At 43.2% G+C, this 21,786-nt stretch overlaps 1 protein-coding gene, 4 non-coding genes and 1 pseudogene across 5 annotated transcripts in view; 5 read left to right on the forward strand and 1 right to left on the reverse strand.

Annotated features, from left to right (window-relative positions):
- The window catches only part of LOC124712154, a 1,187,639-nt gene that overhangs the window by 194,916 nt on the left and 970,937 nt on the right, over positions 1–21,786 (forward strand). The window lies entirely within an intron of this gene.
- Trnak-uuu lies at positions 1,664–1,736 on the forward strand. The gene has a single exon. It is a non-coding gene; the product is annotated as a tRNA-Lys (tRNA).
- Positions 5,028–5,146, forward strand: LOC124712765 (annotated as a pseudogene).
- Trnak-uuu lies at positions 11,684–11,756 on the reverse strand. The gene has a single exon. It is a non-coding gene; the product is annotated as a tRNA-Lys (tRNA).
- On the forward strand, positions 12,015–12,094 carry Trnal-uag. Its single transcript has one exon. It is a non-coding gene; the product is annotated as a tRNA-Leu (tRNA).
- On the forward strand, positions 14,753–14,825 carry Trnak-uuu. Its single transcript has one exon. It is a non-coding gene; the product is annotated as a tRNA-Lys (tRNA).

Genomic DNA, 21,786 nt, shown 5'->3' on the forward strand with positions numbered 1-21,786 from the left:
ATGGACATCTCCTCTGCCGGAAATTGGGACACGCTTTAGCTTCACCAATGGCTGCTTAGTGAACTAACGACGCATGTACAACCGTTCTTTCAATTCTTCCTGCTACTTACGATTTTTTTCCTGTATCCTATCTGCCTCGCCTGGTCAGAGACACCGTGTCGATTTACACATTTCCATATGGCGTGATCCGTAGTGCTGACTTTTTCAAGTGTATAGAAATCTGTACTGCTTTGTCTCAAGGGTCATATCCCACAACGCACCGCATGTAGCTTTGAATGTGAGAAAGGTGCAACAGACTAAAAAGTAGAGAGAATTTTAATGAGATGTCACAGACAAGGGCAAGAACATCTGTGGTGATTTAACTGTTTAAATTGAGATTAGATGAGACACACTGTTCATTTCGTAGAGCTAAAGTGAGGAGATCCTAGAGACGGTGACACATGCAAGAAAAAGAAAAATACATTTAAAGAAAACTGCCACAGTAATGTTCCTTCTACGGGCCCCCGATGAGAAGTTGCTTAAGGTTACGAAAAAAATTAAAAAAGTCATTTTTTGATTGCACTTTAATTAAAATGCTTATCGTTGATATTTACACTACAAATACTAAAGTGCGCAAGGTAAATCTAAGCTGTTGCAGCCAAGCACGGTGAAATAAAAGTTGGTGGTGGTGATCCGTGGCACGGTGGATTGTACTGACAGATAGAATGTCAAATGCGGACCGATATACGTTCTGCAGCAAGCAGGGGAGAGATTATCCTCAGGAAGACCCTGACAGCCGTTCCCCTCATAGCCTCACCAGGGGACAGACGAACAAAGGTGGTAGACTGGAGGAACCAGGATATGAACCGCGACAGCTCGCTTCCTGTGACAGCTCAGCACACCGAGGGTTAACACATTACAGTGAAGAAAAAACCGACGAAACTCGAACAGTAACGACTCTCTCTCTCTCTCTCTCTCTCTCTCTCTCTCTCTCTCTCTCTCTCTCTTTTTCTCTCTTATATTACAATCTACTTCATTTCCCCTTCTATTTGGCATTTTTCATTTTCTTTTAAAAACATTGTTTTGCCGAAATTTACTGCTTTTTTTTGGAATGTTAGGTATCCGAATGCATTAAGTATTTTGTACCTAAAGTGCAATACACAGCCTACTTTATCATCAAGATAATATTAGAATGAAATGAAATCCTACAGTCGTTTCTCCTCTTGATTCATGTCCGAAGAAATACTGTTTCCACGTGTCGAGATTCGAAGTCTACCTCGCTACATTGTGGGTACAAGCCGACACTCCGTATTTTCTTTTTTCCGTATTATCAACCCCTGTTGCTCTAATCCGCCATCGCTTCCTCACTGCCAAATTGACTTTACCAATTAACTAGTTGTTGTGGATACATTATTTTACTTCGACTCAGTGACTCGTCACTTTTTCCTTTTTTCTTGTGCTTATGTAGTGTAGACACCACACTGAAGTCTACGGAAGAACACTCTGTAGCTACCGCTCCATGTATCTCCGAACAATGAAGTCGCCTAATGGCTACCTTCATTGTGAACGCCCGCAGCCTCATAACGTCAAACACGAGGCTGAATGCTGCGTGCTGCGTCACTCAGACCACGTTGAGTCACTAGTTCAACAGGCAGAACAGGTATCTAGATAAATTCCATCCGGAGCCCGGATAGCTCAGTCGGTAGAGCATTAGGCTTTTAACCTAAGGGTCCAGGGTTCAAGTCCCTGTTCGGGCGAAAATTTTAAGTAAATTATGCTCTGCTCCCGTACACATGTTTACACATGTTGTACCACGTATTCTGTTGCATATACTGTACTCAGAAATAAATCTACCCAACTCGTTCAGTTTTTAGAAGTATAATTAATTGCCGAGTGACGTAAGTCTTCGTTTCTCACAAACTTTGTGGTACGAATATGATGAATGAAGTTATTGTTTTTTATAGCTAAGTCTATTAAATTCAAGGCACGACGAGTTTCAGGCATCTTCACATGATTACATTCACTTGCTATACAGCACATGGTACACGAACATGTTAGCAACATACCTACTGTTGTATACTCATACAAATGTGTTCGTCCTACATTGCTTATATAATTTTACGTACAGAAGGTTCTTATATACGTTAGCTAACACTACTATAGTTGCCCTTATCAGACAGTTTAATGTTAATTAACATATTCTTTGCAGTAGTATCTCTATGTAAGATTTGATCATAATATTTACGCTCCATAGATTTTGGTTTCTAATCAAAACACTAGATGCTGTAAAGCACAGTGAGGTATTGTAAATCAGGAATGGAAGAAGAGTGAATGCGTAACCCTTTTCTTTTTTTCACGAGTGATGCAAAATTAGTAGGAGCAGTGATAATTCCTGTCCGCTACAATATGGCTTCATGAAGTCTAAATATAGGATGCACGTTAGTCATTATTTTCCTTTGATGTTTGACTGACCCCATATGTCTAGCGAACATATGTATTCGTAATTAAATTCCATTCATATACTGGAAGTTACTATAACCAAAACACTGCTAGCATTCCTCACACGGTACATCAGCGGATTATATGACACCAGCATCACATTCAAAATAACAGGTAGGCGTGCCTCTAATAATTTCATAAAATCCAGTGGACGTCTTTATTTTTTTTGTTTTTTTAAGGCTTCACTTCATGGGCTCTAACAGCAAACATGTTGTAAGAAAATTTGACAATCATAACGACTTCCCCAACGGTTAGAACTTAATTGTATGGCAAATAACGAGTCATTCCATCGCTTGGAGTGAGAGCGTAGAGGACTGCCTAACTGGTTCACAATTTAGCGAAGGCAAAAAAAGTGTCAAATAAGAAAATGTCTAGCAAAGGTCTCCGGCTCTCAGAGTAAATAAGTGAGTTCAAAGAACGGGGGAAGAGCAAAAAGTAACGACAATTATTCATTTATCCTTTAGGTACTTCGCAGAATATTCACAAAGTTGCATCACCAAAACAGCGTTTACTGGATGCAATGAATTTAACTCTGTCGGTGGAAACGGCTTTTAAAATCGTCCAAACTTATCGCGTATTGCCTTCAGAATCTGTGTCTCTCCTGCTCCGTGACCTGGAAACGCTTCCATTTTGTATCCGTGTTCATTCTGGAGCGTAGAAAAAAGTGACAGGGTTCAGATGCGGTGAGATGGGTGGATACGAAACCGTCGTCATTTGCTTTATGGGCGAAACATTGTGACACTAAAAACTGTGCGACCCCGAACGTTGCGGTGCTGGAGCATCTGATGTGAGCGCTGGAATAGAGGCCGTACTTCCCGCAATGTCGAACGTTATGGTTCTAGAAGCTGAAGCTAGTAATGGTGAATAATGATGAAACATCCAGGAGCAAATTCATATCGAATTAACAAGCCAACATTGCTGTCACTTTGGTTCTCACGAGTATTCCTTTACTTCGGTCGTCGTGATAACACTGTCTTCCACTGTCTCAGTTCTTGGTTGCTCTATGGACAAAGTGACGGGTTGCCTAACAGGAAACGGAACTTTATATTAGCACATTGTTCTGCCGCAACCTCAAATCGCCAAACACGAGAAACGGCGTTTATGAAAATGGACACTCTGACCTTACCGTCGTTTCCAAATATGTGCCTGGTTTTTCGACTACAGCGGAGGCACGGTATGTAGTAGAAGCACTACTCCCAGCCACCAACGAATAACGAATTATGCTTTCTTCTTATTACTGTTTACTATCGCTCTTTTTACACAACGGTAACCAGCCTCATTCGAAGTTCGATTGAAGACGGTAGAAAAAAGATATAATAATTCAATGTGGGTCGCGAGCCTGGCGTTCTTTTCTCACGATAATTCTTATATTCGGACCGTATTTGTAGAGATTATCTCGCACTTACTCTAATTTAGAAGGAGCTGTCGCTCAGTACATCAAGCGTAGGCACGGCATACATCATGCGGCCTTTTCTTGTAATCATCCAACGATTATACTTTACTACAGATGACAGCGAACAGTCTAAGGGTGTTTCTGATCGTAACTGATGCATCGGTTTATGTTTACTGAGTAACTTATCGGTCCTATTACATTGCTGTGACGCACTTTCGTTTAACGAACTGCTTTCTGTCCGCTGTATGATACAGACAAGATTAAGGGAACGAACAGAGTAGGGGCGTACGTTCCGATATCGGCGGTTGGCCAGACCGGCTCAGAGGCAGTGCATCGGCGGTTGGCGCCTCCTTCCTGGATGACTCACGCTGTCGACCCTCGCACTCCCCAAGGGCAGGCCCAGGAGGGATGTTTGCACCTGGGGAGACTTCCGTCGGAAGTGGATATGACGTCACCGTCCTTTCCTCTGACCACGCGCTCCTCGTTCACTCCGCCGGACACCATCTAGTGGCAGCACGTCTGCCTTGCCTGCCTTTCTCTGGGCCCAGTGGCGTAGAGGATTTATTCTGCCCATTATGAAATGGATGCGAATTTAAAAACAGTAGTTTAGTTTATTATAAAATAATATTTACTGCTACTAGTACGATTTTTAGTTTCCTCGCGGTTTGTTTTGGAAAATCTTTACCATTAAGTGCGTTTTTCGTGTAAAATGACCGCTGAGTGGAGTAGGTAACGTGTATTTCGTGTTCACTTCCGTCTCAGAATCTTCGATGGACCCCCACTAGCAGCGGAGGCTGACCCTTTGACAGAGCTAGCCGCTCTTATTGGCGAAATGTCGGAAAGATCGTTAAACAAACGTCTGCCTAAGGATTATACACAGAAAGCAACAGGCAGTACGTGAACAAACTTTGGAGTCAATGATGTCTTGAGAGCTTAAGATGATTTCAACAAAAGTAAAAGAAGGCTAATGCAATGTAGGCGAAACTGAGAGAATTAGGTAAGACCACGAAATACGAAAAGTGGTAGATGGGTTTTGCTATTTGGGCAGCAAAGTACGAGTAACTTATGAATGCCAATGTATAGAGGATATAAAATGGAAACTTGCTCTAGCAAGAAAATATTTCTAAGAAAGAGGAATTTGTTAATCCACATATATGCCAACGCCCTTACCTCAGTGGTAACACCGGTTCCCGTTAGTGCTCAGAAGTTAAGCGCTGTTGGGCTTGGTTAGAACTTGGATGGGTCACCGTTCGGGTCTGCCAAGTGCTGTTGGCAAGCGGAGTGCACTCGGCCCTTGTGAGGCCAATTGAGGAGCTACTTGGCTGAGACCTCATAGAGCTCGGGTGGTCGATCTGTTTCGGGAAACGGAAGATTTGCACGCATGGTATGGCCTGCTCGCTCTTTCGGTTTGAATCCCACATAGCATGTCTGGGATACACTAAGCAGACGGGCTCCATCACGTCAGCATCCACACAAATCGCTCTCCAAGACTTGCGAGCAGCTCTGAAGGAAGACTGGGCGTTATTGCCTTAAATGACACTGGTGACGTTAACCACAGCATGCTATGTCGTTGTCAGGCCTGAATTGCTGCCAGAGATTCCAAGATGCTACTCCCGACAGGTGTAAAATGAATGTGCGCAACGGAAATACTGAACGCGAAAATGAAAAACTGGCTCTGAGCACTATGGGGCTTAACTTCTGAGGTCATCAGTCCCCTAGAACTTAGAACTACTTAAACCTACCTAACCTAAGGACATCACACACATCCATGACCGAGGCAGGATTCGAACCTGCGACCGTAGCGGTCACGCGGTTCCAGACTGAAGCGCCTAGAACCGCACGGGCACTCCGGCCGGCCTAAAATGATGATTTGGCCCTGTTTGACTACCTCCTGAAGCAGATCATAGGATCTCTTAATGGTGATTATCTCCTTCTTGCTCTTTAACATATAAATTACAACGCAAACATAAATGAATGATTAAAGGAACTAGTAACTACCAATTGATAAATGCTGTTTCCACTTATGCATTTAATGTAGGTTAAAACGCTTTTATATTACAAATGTTTATATATCAATTCCAGTGGACATAAAGGGATACAAATGAATTTCCTAACTAATACGATTGATCAATTGCACAAATCTGCCCATTTTTATGGCTACGCTATCTAATATAAATAACGCGAGACGAGTGACACCATCTACGTACCAAACAGTAGAAGACACTACTTTCAAAGATGTTCTACAGTGGTGTGCAACCGCAGTGGAAATAAAATTTAAATGATGACAGCTGTTTAGCTTTATAGCCCTAATAAGCAAAAGCAGTTAACAATATCAACGTATGTACTGCGTCCGGTTCGTCGGAGTGATGGTTCTCGTACACATCTGTGACGATGGAAGGACCCCAGCCACAAAATAAAACTCTTTCAAACACTAGGATGGCAGAAGGCGGTCCTCTGACTATTATACCCTAATACTATCTTCTCCTCTCTGTGTTCTACAGACAAGAAACGCGAACTCCCAGCCACAAGGACGGAGTTCAGTTAACGTCTCTCCGTGAGTATAGACAAAAGAAGTGCTGTCAATCACTGAAAGCTGCGTACTCAGCGACGATTACCTACGCGGAGGCGAAGTTCAGAATCGTATAAGTTCGCAACAGTACAGTGCCTAACAGTTCTAACTATAAAATCTCCTGAGAACAAAGACAGCAGGTCAGCCTGTACCAAAAAAAGCTGATACTGAGCGACCGTCAAACTCGGGCGCTCAAAACGGAAGACTTCTTCAAAATGGTTCATATGGCTCTGAGCACTATGGGACTTAACATCTGTGGTCACCATTCCCCTAGAACTTAGAACTACTTAAACCTCACTAACCTAAGGACATCACACACATCCATGCCCGACGCAGGATTCGAACCTGCGACCGTAGCGCCCGCATCTCGTGGTCGTGCGGTAGCGTTCTCGCTTCCCACGCCCGGGGTCCCGGGTTCGATTCCCGGCGGGGTCAGGGATTTTCTCTGCCTTGTGATGGCTGCGTGCTGTGTGCTGTCCTTAGGTTAGTTAGGTTTAAGTAGTTCTAAGTTCTAGGGGACTGATGACCATAGATGTTAAGTCCCATAGTGCTCAGAGCCACATTTTTTTTTTTTTTTTTTTTTTTTTTTTTTTTTTTTTTTTTTTTTTTTTTTTTTTTTGCGACCGTAGCGGTCACACGGTTCCAGACTGAAGCGCCTAGAACCGCATGGCCACACCGGCCGGCCGGAAGACTACTACTCTCCCCCGCTGGCTTCCCAGTAAAGTTCGGTTCCCCTCCCTCATAACTCAGAAAGCGAATGATATTCCTGAAACCACGGAATATTCTCCTTCTCTACAGATTCTTCCGAACGCCGACGAACCATATTTTAGTCTTTTGTTGTCCAGCGCGGAAAGTTTGCGAGGAAATACGTATACTCATACAACAGTACGCTTATCAGAGTAAAAAATCCTCGGAAATAATCCAGCCTGCGATTCCCGAGGTAGTGCTTCCTCCTTCCTCCCTGCTGCGTCCAAGATTTTCAGAGTTTCCGAAGCATTATCCTGTTATCCTTCCAGCCCCGCTACAACACCGTCCGGCCGCCGCTATATTGTGCTTCAGCCCTCACGTGCCCAGACCCTCCGTCTTGGCTTCTTCGTGTGTCAAGCAGGACCAACGCACCCGTGCGTGCTTTTCCACCCAGTTACGCCTGCCGTTGCATTTCCACTGGCGTTCCAACCTCTACTAGTTTATGCAATTATTCATTACGCCGTTTTGATAATAAAGACACTCCGTCACCTTTCATGCAATAAGCGTTAACAACTATTTAGAAGGTGTATCTGACAATATCAGTCTTCTTTAAATATTCATATGTACGATGTACAACCTACCAAATGATACCTAATTCCGGTTGTAAATCACAGCAAGGTATATAGATGAGTGCTTGGTAGGTGCGAAATTATAGCCGTCTTACACGTTGGTCACATCCCATAACCAGTTGTCGGAATGCGTGTGCAATTCTGTTAGGTTGAAAAAAAAAAAAAAATTCGATTCGTCTACTGCTATGCTTGTTGCAGCTGTTTGCGTTCTGTACTCATTGTTTCTACTTTGCTATTACCTGTTGACACTGTTTTGTGTCAAAATGAACGCAACGTTGCAAAATTTACATTTGTTACTTTAATTTTCGACACCAGTGCAGACAGTGCAGATACAAGGGTTAAGGAATCTTTCCCTGAGGCTTTTGTCTGGAGTGTGAAGTTCTGTGCTTTCCTTGCTCGATACGTTCTCAACGCTGTACCTGGTAAGTGTTGTTCCTCGCAGCATCGCCGTAGAGAGCACGACTCGGCACTCTGCTGCAGAGGTAGCCCCTCCAGGCAGACACTCTTGCCTCGTGTTAACTGTCTGAGCGCTCGGCTGTGTGTGCTTGCCACGTGATTAGCTTGCAGTTGCTGCTGCGGTTTGCAGTTTTCTCTAGCAGCAGCCGAGTGTGGCGATCTGAGAAGAGCAACGGCGAGCCTTCTGCCTTTGCTATGTGGATGGGCAGCGGAGGGAAAAGCATGGACTGGGAGAGGATACATGTCGCACGCGCGCCCTCAGCTCGGTGCGTCAGCGCACCTGACGATGATGTCCTGTCTGATTGCCGAAATATTGTGCCCGATGGACGCTGTGGATCTGCAGTACGTTCGGGGACTGCTCGATGAACAAATACGGCGGGAGAAATTGAACAATGTAGAGTCGTTCGACTGCCCCACAGACTCCCGTGTGGAGGTCATAAAAATAAGCATCCCTGGCGTAGGGAAGCAACTGAAACAGTGGAAAATAAATACGTCGCCAGATCCAGATGGAATCCAAATTTGGTTTCACACAGAGTACACTGTGGCATCATCCCCTTGCTTAGCTTGTATTATATGAAGATGGTATCTGTTCCGTAGGAAATGTCCGACAGAACAGATACCATCTTCATATATATAGTTGAGGCTCACCGGCCATTTGACATCTTCTGTGCAGATGCACAGTGCCCGAACTCTTACGGGAATCGTCAGTAAAGCCGCGAGTAACGAGTATAATTGGCAGGAGCACTATGAATATCGTGCGCGGGGCAATAAGTTGCGAATTTCGGTCTCACGGGAGGCGTGCCAGAGATAAGTCCCTGCAGTCGCACTATCTTCTGGGCCCTCGGTGGCTCAGATGGATAGAGCGTATGACATGTAAGCAGGAGATCCCGGTTTCGAGTCCCGGTCGGGGCACACATTTTCAACTGCCCCGTTGACTTCTATCAACGCCTGTATGCAGCTAAGGGTATTCATTTCATTGTAATTAGCTTGTATTTATTGTGAATCTCTCTCCCAGGGTGAAGTGGCTGGAAATAAGCACAGGAGAGTCCTGCCCGGACCCGCAAAATTACGTACCAATATACTTAACGTCGGTTTGCTGCAGAATTCATGAAGGCAATCTGAGTTCGAACAGAATAAATCGTCTTGACTCAGAAAGGGTTCTGTGCACAAATCAACACAGATTTAGAAATCATCGCTCGTGCGAAACTCAACGTGTCCTTTTCTCGCTTGATATCATACAGACCGTGGATGCAGGGCAGCAGGCAGATTCCATATTCCTAGATATCCGGACAGCCTTTGACAGGGTTCTCCACTGCAGACTGTTGACAATGGTACCCATATATGCGAGTGGCTCAAAGACTTTTTAAGTAGCGGAACCCAGTGCTTTGTCCTCGACAGGGAGCGTTCATCAGAGACAGGTGTCATCAGGAGGGTGCCAGGTATGTATGACTGGACCGCACTTATCCTCTATATACATAAACGACCTGGCGGACAGCGTTTGCAGCAATTTACGGCTGTTTGCTGACGATGCTGTGGTGTATGGGAAGGTGTCGTCCTTCAGTTACAGTAGTGGGATGTAAGATGACCTAGTCATAATTTCTAGATGGTATGGTGTATGGCAGCTTGCTCTAAATGTTGGGGAATGTAAGCTAATGCAGATGACTAGAAAACACAATCTTGTAACGTTCGAATACAGCATTAGTAATGTCGTGCTTGACACAGTTACGTCGTTGAAATATCTGTGCGTATCGTTGCAGTGCCGTATGAAATGGAATGAGCACGTCGGGTTGATAGTCGGGGACGCCAGCGCTCGACTCCGTTTTGTTCGGAGAAGTTTTGGAAAGTGTAGCACATCTATAAAGCAGACGTCATATAGATCGCTAGTGCGGCCCATTCTTCAGTACTGCTCGAGTGTGTGGGTCCCAAACCACCTTGGCTTAAAGAAGACATCGAAACAGTTCAGAGGCGTGCTCTTAGACCTGTTACCGGTAAGTTCGATCAGCACGGAAGTGTTACGGAAATGCTTCGTGAGGTCAAACTGGAATCACTGGAGGAAAGACGACGTTCTTTTCGCGAGACAACTGTTGAGAAAATTTAGAGGACCGGCATTTGAGGCCGACTGCAGGTCGATTGTACTGCCGCCAACGTACATTTCGCGTAAGCAACGCGAAGATAAGAAACGAGAAACTACAGCTCGTACAGAGAGTTATAGACAGTCGGTCTTCCCTTCCTCCATTTGCGAGTGGATCAGGAAAGGAAATGGCTAGTAGTGGTACATGGTACCCATTGTCTCACTTTAACGGTGGCTTGCGGAGTATGTATGTAGATGTAGACTCGATGCCCAGTCCTGTTAGACCACTGTTGCTGTTAGAGGCGGCAGTTCACTCAGCAAGACACCTTACGGTGTTTGGCGGAGGGCACATTGTGTATCACTAAGCGGGGGGGGGGGGGGGGGGGGGCGTTTATCTGCCCGCGCCGGCTGTACCGAGCTTTTCACTCTGGCCACAACACGGTGCACGGCGCCGCGTAGGAATTCACTACTGTGCGTTCCGTTGGCTCACTTTTCTTGACGAGCAGGGAGTTTTTTCGGGTAGTTTGCGCTCAAATGATCCGTTGCAGTGCACATTGGGGATGTTCGTGACTGCCCACTGTAATACGTGGTCCGTGGCGGCAACAACATAGGCTGGAATGTGCACTGCTTGGATCAGCACTTACAAATAAATGCTGTAGTTTGAAATCTATCTGCCAACAGACCACTTGTTGCCTTCGGACTGTACCAAACCGTATGGATTCACGCAGCGCGAGATCTCTTTCGCAGTCCATTCGTTGGCAAATGATATATATCAACATTTGTCGCCATATCAAAACGAAGTCTGTAAAGAAACTTTCTATATCTGCCGTTAACGTCCTCCTTAGCATTGCAGTGTTCTTTTGATTTATTTGAGAAACTGACTGTGCGTAATAAACTGCAATTTTTTTTCCTTTTTTATCCTTTACCTAAACATGTATAAACACATTGGTGCCGGGGAAATGTTTGGGTAAAGAATGAAAAATAGAAAACATTGTGTTTTGCAGAAGATGGAGTTTTAAAAAACTAAATTTAATTAGAAAATAGGGAAAATGGCAACTTCTAATTCCAGCAAGATGATAGTAAAAGCCCGTTGAATATCACAAATTTGTGTCTTTGACAGAGCGATTCAAGAATGACGTAAGCCGAACTTCCGCAGCAAAACCACACACTGTACAAGGTTAAAAATACCGTCCCATGCTCTCAACGCTCGGGATGATACCCTTTGATGTGATAAGACTGCGAAATACAGCACAGTGTCGGGATGATTAGATCATGATAATCTTGCAGCGTGCTATATTTTTGTCTGTACTGGGTGTTCCTGCTATTGGTATTTGTTGTTGATAAATCATACCTCACATGGAGATAGACTTTTAATACCGAAACCGTCAATTTAAAATTTTCGCCCGAACAGGGACTTGAACCCTGGACCCTTAGGTTAAAAGCCTAATGCTCTACCGACTGAGCTATCCGGGCTCTGTTCCGTGAAGAGTTGGAAACACGGTATCCAACGTGTGACGCACTGTTGATGTTGCGTAGGAGGCGCCTGGCCCCGTTGTGTATACAGTATTATCAGGCGGCGAGCGGCTGGGGAAAGGTTGGTTGCACCCGGGAAAACTTGCTTTGGCGATTTGGTGTACTGAAGGACGTAAGCCATCCGTCACCTCATAATCCATTTTTCGCAATTACGATGCGATATCTGTATAGCATATGTCGCATTATACGTGTTACGAAGGTAGCGTGGCCGAGCGGTCTAAGGCGCTGGTTTTAGGCACCAGTCCGAAAGGGCGTGGGTTCGAATCCCACCACTGCCAAAATTTTTGAAAAAAGGTAGAATTTTAAAAATGTAAGTGTCTAGTGCTAAATTTACTGTTCCTAATGTTCTACCGACTGAGCTACCCGGCGTGTCATATGGAGAAGGCTTTGTCCTCTGCAGACTCTTGAATAAATGCGGATGGAATGACATGGGAGCCGTTCGTCCTTGTGTTAAGAGTACAAACGTTCTAGGTTCACAGTCTACATAACAGGCGGACGGCTATCCAGCTTGATTCCTTGTGCGATAAAACGCGCAATCGCATGCAACGTGTGCCACTCTTCAGTCACGTGAATTGGTTTCCATGTACAACATGGAAAATTAACGACATACTAAAATGAAGGGAACGCAGATATAGCTCATGCGACAGTGAGTAGAGCCAGAATGCTGTCGTAAAGAACTAGTAAGAATGCACAACGAGAACAGAGATCGATAAGGAAGAGATGCTCACCAACAATAAAAGAGAAAATGCACTACGTGATTTGCATGTGAAAAGATCGGGTCAAGAAACTAGAATTTAAATCCAGCGAAAATAATGAATCGGAGCCGGAGCGAGAGAGAGAGAGAGAGAGAGAGAGAGAGAGAGAGAGAGAGAGAGAGAGAGAGAGAGAAGGGGGGGGGGGACGAGGAGGTGGAGGAAGGGCGGGGGAAGGTAAAAAGTGAATTATCTGCAAAGCCGGCGGTGAGAATTGCAAACGTTGCACGTTACACGTGTTTGTATACGTATCGTCAGTTTTCCTTTCATCTAAGCTGTGCTCCAAAACTCGGTCGTTACTTCTGAATACATCCCCCATTTACCATCTTTTCTTTTTTTTTCGTTAAAAGGTTAATAAAGCTTTGTATGTACGAGTTTCTCTTACGGACGTCTATTTCCTGTATAAACGTCACTTAAGAACTTCGAAAATCTCTCTTGCTACTACCTCCCAGCTACCTCCATTCACAATCAGCGTGTGGTACTGCAAGACACGAACAGTTTCTCTTGGATTAATGTTTAATACGAAGAGATCATCATCCAAGAAGTTTAGACGACAGCAGAAGGTAGTGAAACACTTGCGGAACAGGTGGAAGAAAGAGTAATAGATGCTGCTCAAACACTTCCATGAGGCTCATCGTGCAAGAACAGGTACAGGAAGAATCTAGGGGGATGATGTCGTTCTTCTTCAGGAGGATGTTCGTCCACGCCACATGTGGAGGAAAACGCAGACAGATCTTCATGAGGGAAGAGAGGGAAAGATACGAACTGTGCCTTACAAACTTTGAAAGGGTCCACAATTTAACGTCTCCTTCAGCTGGTCATCTCTCTAGAAGCTGATCAAGGTAGGGAGGATGTTGCCGGATGATACTTTTAATTATAGATACTCTGGCAATATTCGTTATTCATGAGATCATCTAGTGTTTATTCCATGATGTACGTTCGTTTGTGAGAAATAAATCATAGATCTATTGGAATCACGCTGTTGTGCGTCCATAATACTGCTGTTTTTACAATGGAATATTAGTAGCTGTTCTGGACTAGGTGACAAACCCGGAATGCCCGGGTATTCATTTTACCAATATCTATTACCAATTCTCTACTACAAATGAAAAAAAAAATAGCTGCGTTTGTAGTTTCGTTTCCATGTATGCGTCAGAAAAGCTTCGAAGTTATGAAACAGCCGTACAAAGAAATATGCCTAAAGTACAAATGTATAAGTACAGTATTCCAGACATTATCTGTAAGCTGGGCACGGCTTCTTCGTGTGTCTACAACGCGACTTTGTAAAAGCCTCTATGGCAGTACCTCTTCATAGCTGTATAGGTTGGTTTGTGGGATTAAAGGGACCAGACCCATAGCTGTATAGACAGCTATTGTTTTCGCCTTCAGACGTTTGCGCTTCGCAGTTGAAACCTGTCAAAAGTGCTGCCAGGCGTCAGGGATCTCCTTAAGCTGACTCGACAGTAGGATCATCGTAGCAGTAAAGAATAAATGTATTAAAACTCCATGCATGGCGCGACAATTTTTCACGTAGTTTAGTGTTTGTGACGTCATATCTCGAACTGTGTATGGTACTATGTATGGTACAGTTTTGTAGGTGCATTTAGCGGCGTATCTCGGTACTGTCTGCTGAGTTATTTGCGAATAGTGTTAGTAGCACACAAGTAATAAATTTAAATGTCATGCATGATGCGGCAGTTTTTCACGCATCTCGTTGTTTATGACGTCTTATCTCATGATCTATGATAGGTGAGTGGTAATTATCCCCACAGCCGATTGTTGCCTGACAGTAGGGGGTATGTGTACTGAGTTCGATTGAAATCGGTCTAGCAGTTTAGGAGGAGATGACAAACATACAAACACAGTCACATACGTACGTACCATATATAGATTCCTTTAAATTCATTTAAATTGTCGTGAAAAAGATTTGTCTGAGAACTTACACTATATTCTTTATTTACTTTAGTCAGACAGTTGCCAAGAACCGAAAAAGTACCGTGAACCGTTCGATAAACAAACCGCGACCGAGTACGGATCCTGGTAGCGAAGCCGATTTCACGCGTACAAATATCGCCGGTTGGGCTTGGGCAACAGGCCAAGCGTCCCACGTTACACGTCACCTGTTACAGTTACTCATCGGCATGCTGGCAGCAAATTTCCCTGCTGGGAACATCGCATAGAAGAGCCCGGATAGCTCAGTCGGTAGAGCATTAGGCTTTTAACCTAAGGGTCCAGGGTTCAAGTCCCTGTTCGGGCGAAAATTTTATGTTAAATATTTTGTCTAATAGACCGCAGCCTGCTTACTTAAAATACGAAGAAAAACGAGAGAAATACTCAATTTTTATCCATTACAGATGTAGAACACTAAGACTGTAGTGAACAAACGGTTTCAGAAATAACTGCAATCAGTTGTCTTTTGTGATGGTATAATTTTTATTTTACTGCGATTGGTTTTAAGTCGTCTAGCGACTCACCATCAGATGCTACACAGTTCTATTGATAGCTATAGTATTAAAGGGCTCATTGTGCTGTGTAATAAGCATAACTGCAAAAAATGAACAATGTTTTCCAAATTAACTTGTGCACCAGTGTTAATCCCACGGATTTAAATTACACTACTATCCCAAAAATCGTACAATCGACTACTAATAACTGTGTACCATCTGATGATAAGTGCCAAGGCGACTCGAAACTACTAACGCTAAAATGAAAATAATATAACATAGCCAAAGGCAACTGGCTGCAGTTATTTCTAAAAAACTTTAAACAAAACAACGTCTCAATACCCCAGATTGAGAATACTGATTTTAATACAAGGTACGGTATGAACAGGTCCCAGATTCTGAAACTAATTTGCGGTATCTTGTGATCATTCTACTATAATTGAAATCAGCAGTGACATGGCTCAAGTACCGAATGAACCATAAATGAAACTGAAATGAAATGGCAGTTAATTTTCAAGGACGTTACTGATGCTACGTATCAAACAAATAAACTTAATGATTTTGGAGAAAATCATTTCATTTGTGGTTCCAACATACAGTAAGTAAGGCAGCCACTGTGCAGACTTATTTAATGATATTACCTTACTATCTCATCATAGAGATTGTTATTTTTACCACTGTAAAGTATTATATAGATCAAATGTACGTAAGGTTACGTAACTTCTCACGTAACTCAGCAGCTAATTTCTACATCTTAAGGTTAGATTGTACTCTGAATTCCAGCAAGCTGTTACGGGGGTAATGTTGCTAATAATGTCGAAATCTGATATTACAGAAAAAACTGTATTTATTTCCAGTATACGGTATGCATAAGAGATCATGGGTCTGCTCTCATACGCCCAAATGAAAAGTACTACCGACTGTAATCGTAAAATGTATGCACAAATAACACCGAACTTCTGCTATAGTGACTTCCTTCGTACGTACGCTACGCGTTTTAATGGTCATGCCGCTATTATGAGGTGGATTTCGTTCAGTTTTATGCAGTGTATTGTGTTCGTGCCATCCATATGTGCCCGCTCTTTAAAGTATGGCAGCGGCACGTATATCGTAATGTAGAGGCAAACACCCCCCCCCCCCCCCCCCCCATGAACCATGGACCTTGCCGTTGGTGGGGAGGCTTGCGTGCCTCAGCGATACAGATGGCCGTACCGTAGGTGCAACCACAACGGATGGGTATCTGTTGAGAGGCCAGACAAACATGTGGTTCCTGAAGAGGGGCAGCAGCCTTTTCAGTAGTTGCAGGGGCAACAGTCTGGATGACTGGATGATTGACTGATCTGGACTTCTAACATTAACCAAAACGGCCTTGGTGTGCTGGTACTGCGAACGGCTGAAAGCAGGGAAAACTACAGCCGTAATTTTTCCCGAGGACATGCAGCTTTACTGTATGATTAAATGATGATGGCGTCCTCTTGGGTAAAATATTCCGGAGGTAAAATAGTCCCCCATTCGGATCTCCGGGCGGGGACTACTCAAGAGGACGTCGTTATCAGGAGAAAGAGAACTGGCGTTCTACGGATCGGAGCGTGGAATGTCAGATCCCTTAATCGGGCAGGTAGGTTAGAAAATTTAAAAAGGGAAATGGATAGGTTAAAGTTAGATATAGTGGGAATTAGTGAAGTTCGGTGGCAGGAGGAACAAGACTTTTGGTCAGGTGATTACAAAGTTATAAATACAAAATCAAATAGGGGTAATGCAGGAGTAGGTTTAATAATGAATAAAAAATAGGAGTGCGGGTTAGCTACTACAAACAGCATAGTGAACGCATTATTGTGGCCAAGATAGACACAAAGCCCATGCCTACTACAGTAGTACAAGTTTATATGCCAACTAGCTCTGCAGATGATGAAGAAATAGATGAAATGTATGACGAGATAAAAGAAATTATTCAGATAGTGAAGGGAGACGAAAATTTAATAGTCATGGGTGACTAGAATTCGTCAGTAGGGAAAGGGAGAGAAGGAAACATAGTAGGTGAATATGGATTGGGGCTAAGAAATGAAAGAGGAAGCCGCCTGGTAGAATTTTGCGCAGAGCATAACTTAATCATAGCTAATACTTGGTTCAAGAATCATAAAAGAAGGTTGTGTAACTGGAAGAATCCTGGAGATACTAAAAGGTATCAGATAGATTATATAATAGTAAGACAGAGATTTAGGAACCAGGTTTTAAATTGTGAGACATTTCCAGGGGCAGATGTGGATTCTGACCACAATCAATTGGTTGTGAACTGCAGATTGAAACTGAAGAAACTGCAAAAAGGTGGGAATTTAAGGAGATGGGACCTGGATAAACTGAAAGAACCAGAGGTTGTAGAGAGTTTCAGGGAGAGCATAAGGGAACAATTGACAGGAATGGGGGAAAGAAATACAGTAGAAGAAGAATGGGTAGCTCTGAGGGATGAAGTAGTGAAGGCAGCAGAGGATCAAGTAGGTAAAAAGACGAGGGCTAATAGAAATCCTTGGGTAACAGAAGAAATATTGAATTTAATTGATGAAAGGAGAAAATATAAAAATGCAGTAAATGAAGCAGGCAAAAAGGAATACAAACGTCTCAAAAATGACATCGACAGGAAGTGCAAAATGGCTAAGCAGGGATGGCTAGAGTACAAATGTAAGGATCTAGAGGCTTGTCTCACTAGGGGTAAGATAGATATTGCCTACAGGAAAATTAAAGAGACCTTTGGAGAGAAGAGAACCACTTGTATGAATATCAAGAGCTCAGATGGCAACCCACTTCTAAGCAAAGAAGGGAATTCAGAAAGGTGGAAGGAGTATATAGAGGGTTTATACAAGGGCGATGTACTTGAAGACAATATTATGGAAATGGAAGAGGATGTAGATGAAGATGAAATGGGAGATAAGATACTGCGTGAAGAGTTTAACAGAGCACTGAAAGACCTGAGTCGAAACAAGGCCCCGGGAGTAGACAACATTCCATTAGAACTACTGATGGCCTTGGGAGAGCCAGTCGTGACAAAACTCTACCATCTGGTGAGCAAGATGTATGAGACAGGCGAAATACCCTCAGACTTCAAGAAGAATATAATAATTCCAATCCCAAAGAAAGCAGGTGTTGACAGATGTGAAAATTACCGAACTATCAGTTTAATAAGTCACAGCTGCAAAATACTAACGCGAATTCTTTACAGACGAATGGAAAAACTGGTAGAAGCGGACCTCGGGGAAGATCAGTTTGGATTCCGTAGAAATGTTGGAACACGTGAGGCAATACTAACCTTACGACTTATCTTAGAAGAAAGATTAAGAAAAGGCAAACTTACGTTTCTAGCATGTGTAGACTTAGAGAAAGCTTTTGACAACGTTAACTCGAATACTCTCTTTCAAATTCTGAAGTTGACAGGGGTAAAATACAGGGAGGGAAGGCTATTTACAATTTGTACAGAAACCAGATGGCAGTTATAAGAGTCGAGGGGCATGAAAGCGAAGCAGTGGTTGTGAAAGGAGTGAGACAAGGTTGTAGTCTCTCCCCGATGTTATTCAATCTGTATATTAAGCAAGCAGTAAAGGAAACAAAAGAAAAATTCGGAGTAGGTATTAAAATTCATGGAGAAGAAGTAAAAACTTTGAGGTTCGCCGATGACATTGTAATTCTGTCAGAGACAGCAAAGGACTTGGAAGAGCAGTTGAACGGAATGGACAGTGTCTTGAAAGGAGGATATAAGATGAACATCAACAAAAGCAAAACGAGGATATGGAATGTAGTCCAATGCTGAGGGGATTAGATTAGGAAATGAGACACTTAAAGTAGTACAGGAGTTTTGCTATTTAGGGAGTAAAATAACTGATGATGGTCGAAGTAGAGAGGATATAAAATGTAGACTGGCAATGGCAAGGAAATCGTTTCTGAAGAAGAGAAATTTGTTAACATCGAGTATAGATTTAAGTGTCAGGAAGTCGTTTCTGAAAGTATTTGTATGGAGTGTAGCCATGTATGGAAGTGAAACATGGACGATAACCAGTTTGGACAAGAAGAGAATAGAAGCTTTCGAAATGTGGTCCTACAGAAGAATGCTGAAGATAAGGTGGGTAGATCACGTAACTAATGAGGAGGTATTGAATAGGATTGGGGAGAAGATGAGTTTGTGGCACAACTTGACCAGAAGAAGGGATCGGTTGGTAGGACATGTTTTGAGGCATCAAGGGATCACAAATTTAGCATTGGAGGGCAGCGTGGAGGGTAAAAATCGTAGAGGGAGACCAAGAGATGAATACACTAAGCAGATTCAGAAGGATGTAGGTTGCAGTAGGTACTGGGAGATGAAGAAGCTTGCACAGGATAGGGTAGCATGGAGATGGTTCAAATGGCTCCAAGCACTATGCGACTTAACTTCTGAGGTCATCAGTCGCCTAGAACCTAGAACTAATTAAACCTAACTAACCTAAGGGCATCACACACATCCATGCCCGAGGCAGGATTCGAACCTGCGACTGGAGCAGTCGCTCGGCTCCAGACTGTAGCGCCCACAACCGCACGGCCACCCCGGCCGGCAGTAGCATGGAGAGATGCATCAAACCAGTCTCAGGACTGAAGACCACGACAACAACAACAACAGAGGCAAGCAGCAATTGTTTAGTCAGTGCGTTTACGAGTGAAAAAGTTTATCTTGTAGAATAAATCAAACTGAAGTTCCAGTAGCAATCTCTGTAAATTTTTCCATCAATAAATGTTATGTTTACTTCATTTGATATGCTCTGAAAATATTTTATGCTGTTGCCAGATGTTTTAGGATCGTAACGACTGCGAAATTATAATTTCAGAAACGATGAGTTTTCTGATCTGAATTACGAAGTTGTTCTATAACAATTGCAAAAAGAAAAGAACAGTCCATACATAATTTCCCGGTGTTCAGGGAGAAGGCAAATAACTAACAGCATTTACTGTAATTGTTTTACTTAGCGGGTTTGTTACCTGTTTTGAGCCTCAAATGAACATCCTCAGACGAAAATACACGTCTCGTGTAAGTCCTTCGACAATGTTATATTGTTTGTGTCCAACCCTGAAGGAACACGTTAGATACCTTCACAGTTACGTTTATCTAAAATCAGTTTAAAAGCAACCAAGTAGTTACCAAAGGCAATATTAGACACCATCCAAAAACGGATTGCTATGAGAAGTTGATTATTGAAAGAAACAAGTGAATAAAACAGCAAAGAAATTCAGACAATTCTAGCTGAAGATCATACAAGAAATTCTAAGGAGCTCGCGTGAGATGGATCAAAAGGTAGAAGGTAATTTCACAACTATTTTATCATTGACCTCAACCAAAGCATGTGGACAAGTGGTGGGTAGTTCACGATACAGTGCGATGTTTCGCCAACTAAGCTAGAGTAAGGACGATGTGTTGCTAAGCGTCGCTTAACCTTTTCACATGCATCGTCTTTTTCTTCTTGTCTCCACCTCTCTGCCTCCTCCCTCCCTCTTTCATCGTGTCTCTCTTTTTCTTGCATCACGTAGTAGATCAATCGTCGACCTGATTTCAGCTGCCATAACGGAATTTGCAGTAGCTAGTTTAGTAGAATTTCGTTACTGTATATTTCTTAGTTCTTCTCCTGGATGTGCTTCTAAGGATACTGCACATATATCAGTTACCCAGCAACCTGAAACTCGTTCAATGATTCTGGGCTGAGTATTAGATTGCTGAATATCCTGCGAGCTTCAAATTTCTGTTTACATACTTGATGTCTGTACAGTCTGAATGGCCCGTCAGTGGAGCTAAAAGTCAGCCGTAATACGTAAAATTCTTGTTGTGAAATTGCTTCCTGATGGGATATGATAATCCGATCCATTACAAACAGAAAAGTCCAAAGAAAATTATTCCCAAACAATTTTTGTCATTTTCAGTTTTCGGCTTCCTAATTACAATTCCATGAAAAGCATTTAAAAATATCTCTTAGTAAATTACTTTCTGTCGTGCTCTTATACTATCTTTTGATGTGAATTTGATTCAATCTTCTTTGTGTGTCTGAAATCCCCCTATACGTCAATGAAATGCAATGGGATGTGCGTCAGTTTTCATGGGAACCTTCTTACTGCGCCGTCGCTTGTGTGTCTCTATTAAACATTTATATTTTTTTATTAAATGTCTTCGAGCAGAAACGTTAGCCAAAAGGATCGTAACTTGCTTAAACAGCGGTCAAGTTTTTCGAACTTCTATACAATAGACGTAAAAAATTACGCCCGAACAGGGACTTAAACCTGGACTCTTAGGTTAAGAGCCTACTGCTCTACCGGCTGAGCTATCCAGGCTCCGAACTCGTTCTCCATCTGCTCATACCACGGTGGTGAATCAGTGCTGAACCTGACTTCGGGGGCTCTATACGTGACGTTACCCAGTTGTGGTTCATATGGTTCAAATGGCTCTGAGCACTATGGGACTTAACTTCTGTGGTCATCAGTCCCCTAGAACTTAGAACTACTTAAACCTAACTAACCTAAGGACATCACACACATCCATGCCCGAGGCAGGATTCGAACCGGCGACCGTAGCGGTCACGCGGTTCCAGACTGAAGCGCCTTTAACCGCACGGCCACACCGGCCGGCTGTCGTTCACCTATCCCGCATACGTAATTACTCTGTGACAGAAGCAGTTGTGAACGTCATGTGGTTCGCATTAAGTCACCCCAGTGAGTCTCCAGAGATGTAGGGTATTTGTGATGAGCCTCATATAGTATTTAATTCCTGTGTCT

This window comes from Schistocerca piceifrons, chromosome 8, assembly GCF_021461385.2.
Source record: "Schistocerca piceifrons isolate TAMUIC-IGC-003096 chromosome 8, iqSchPice1.1, whole genome shotgun sequence".
In the NCBI taxonomy this organism is placed as follows: Eukaryota; Metazoa; Arthropoda; class Insecta; order Orthoptera; family Acrididae; genus Schistocerca; species Schistocerca piceifrons.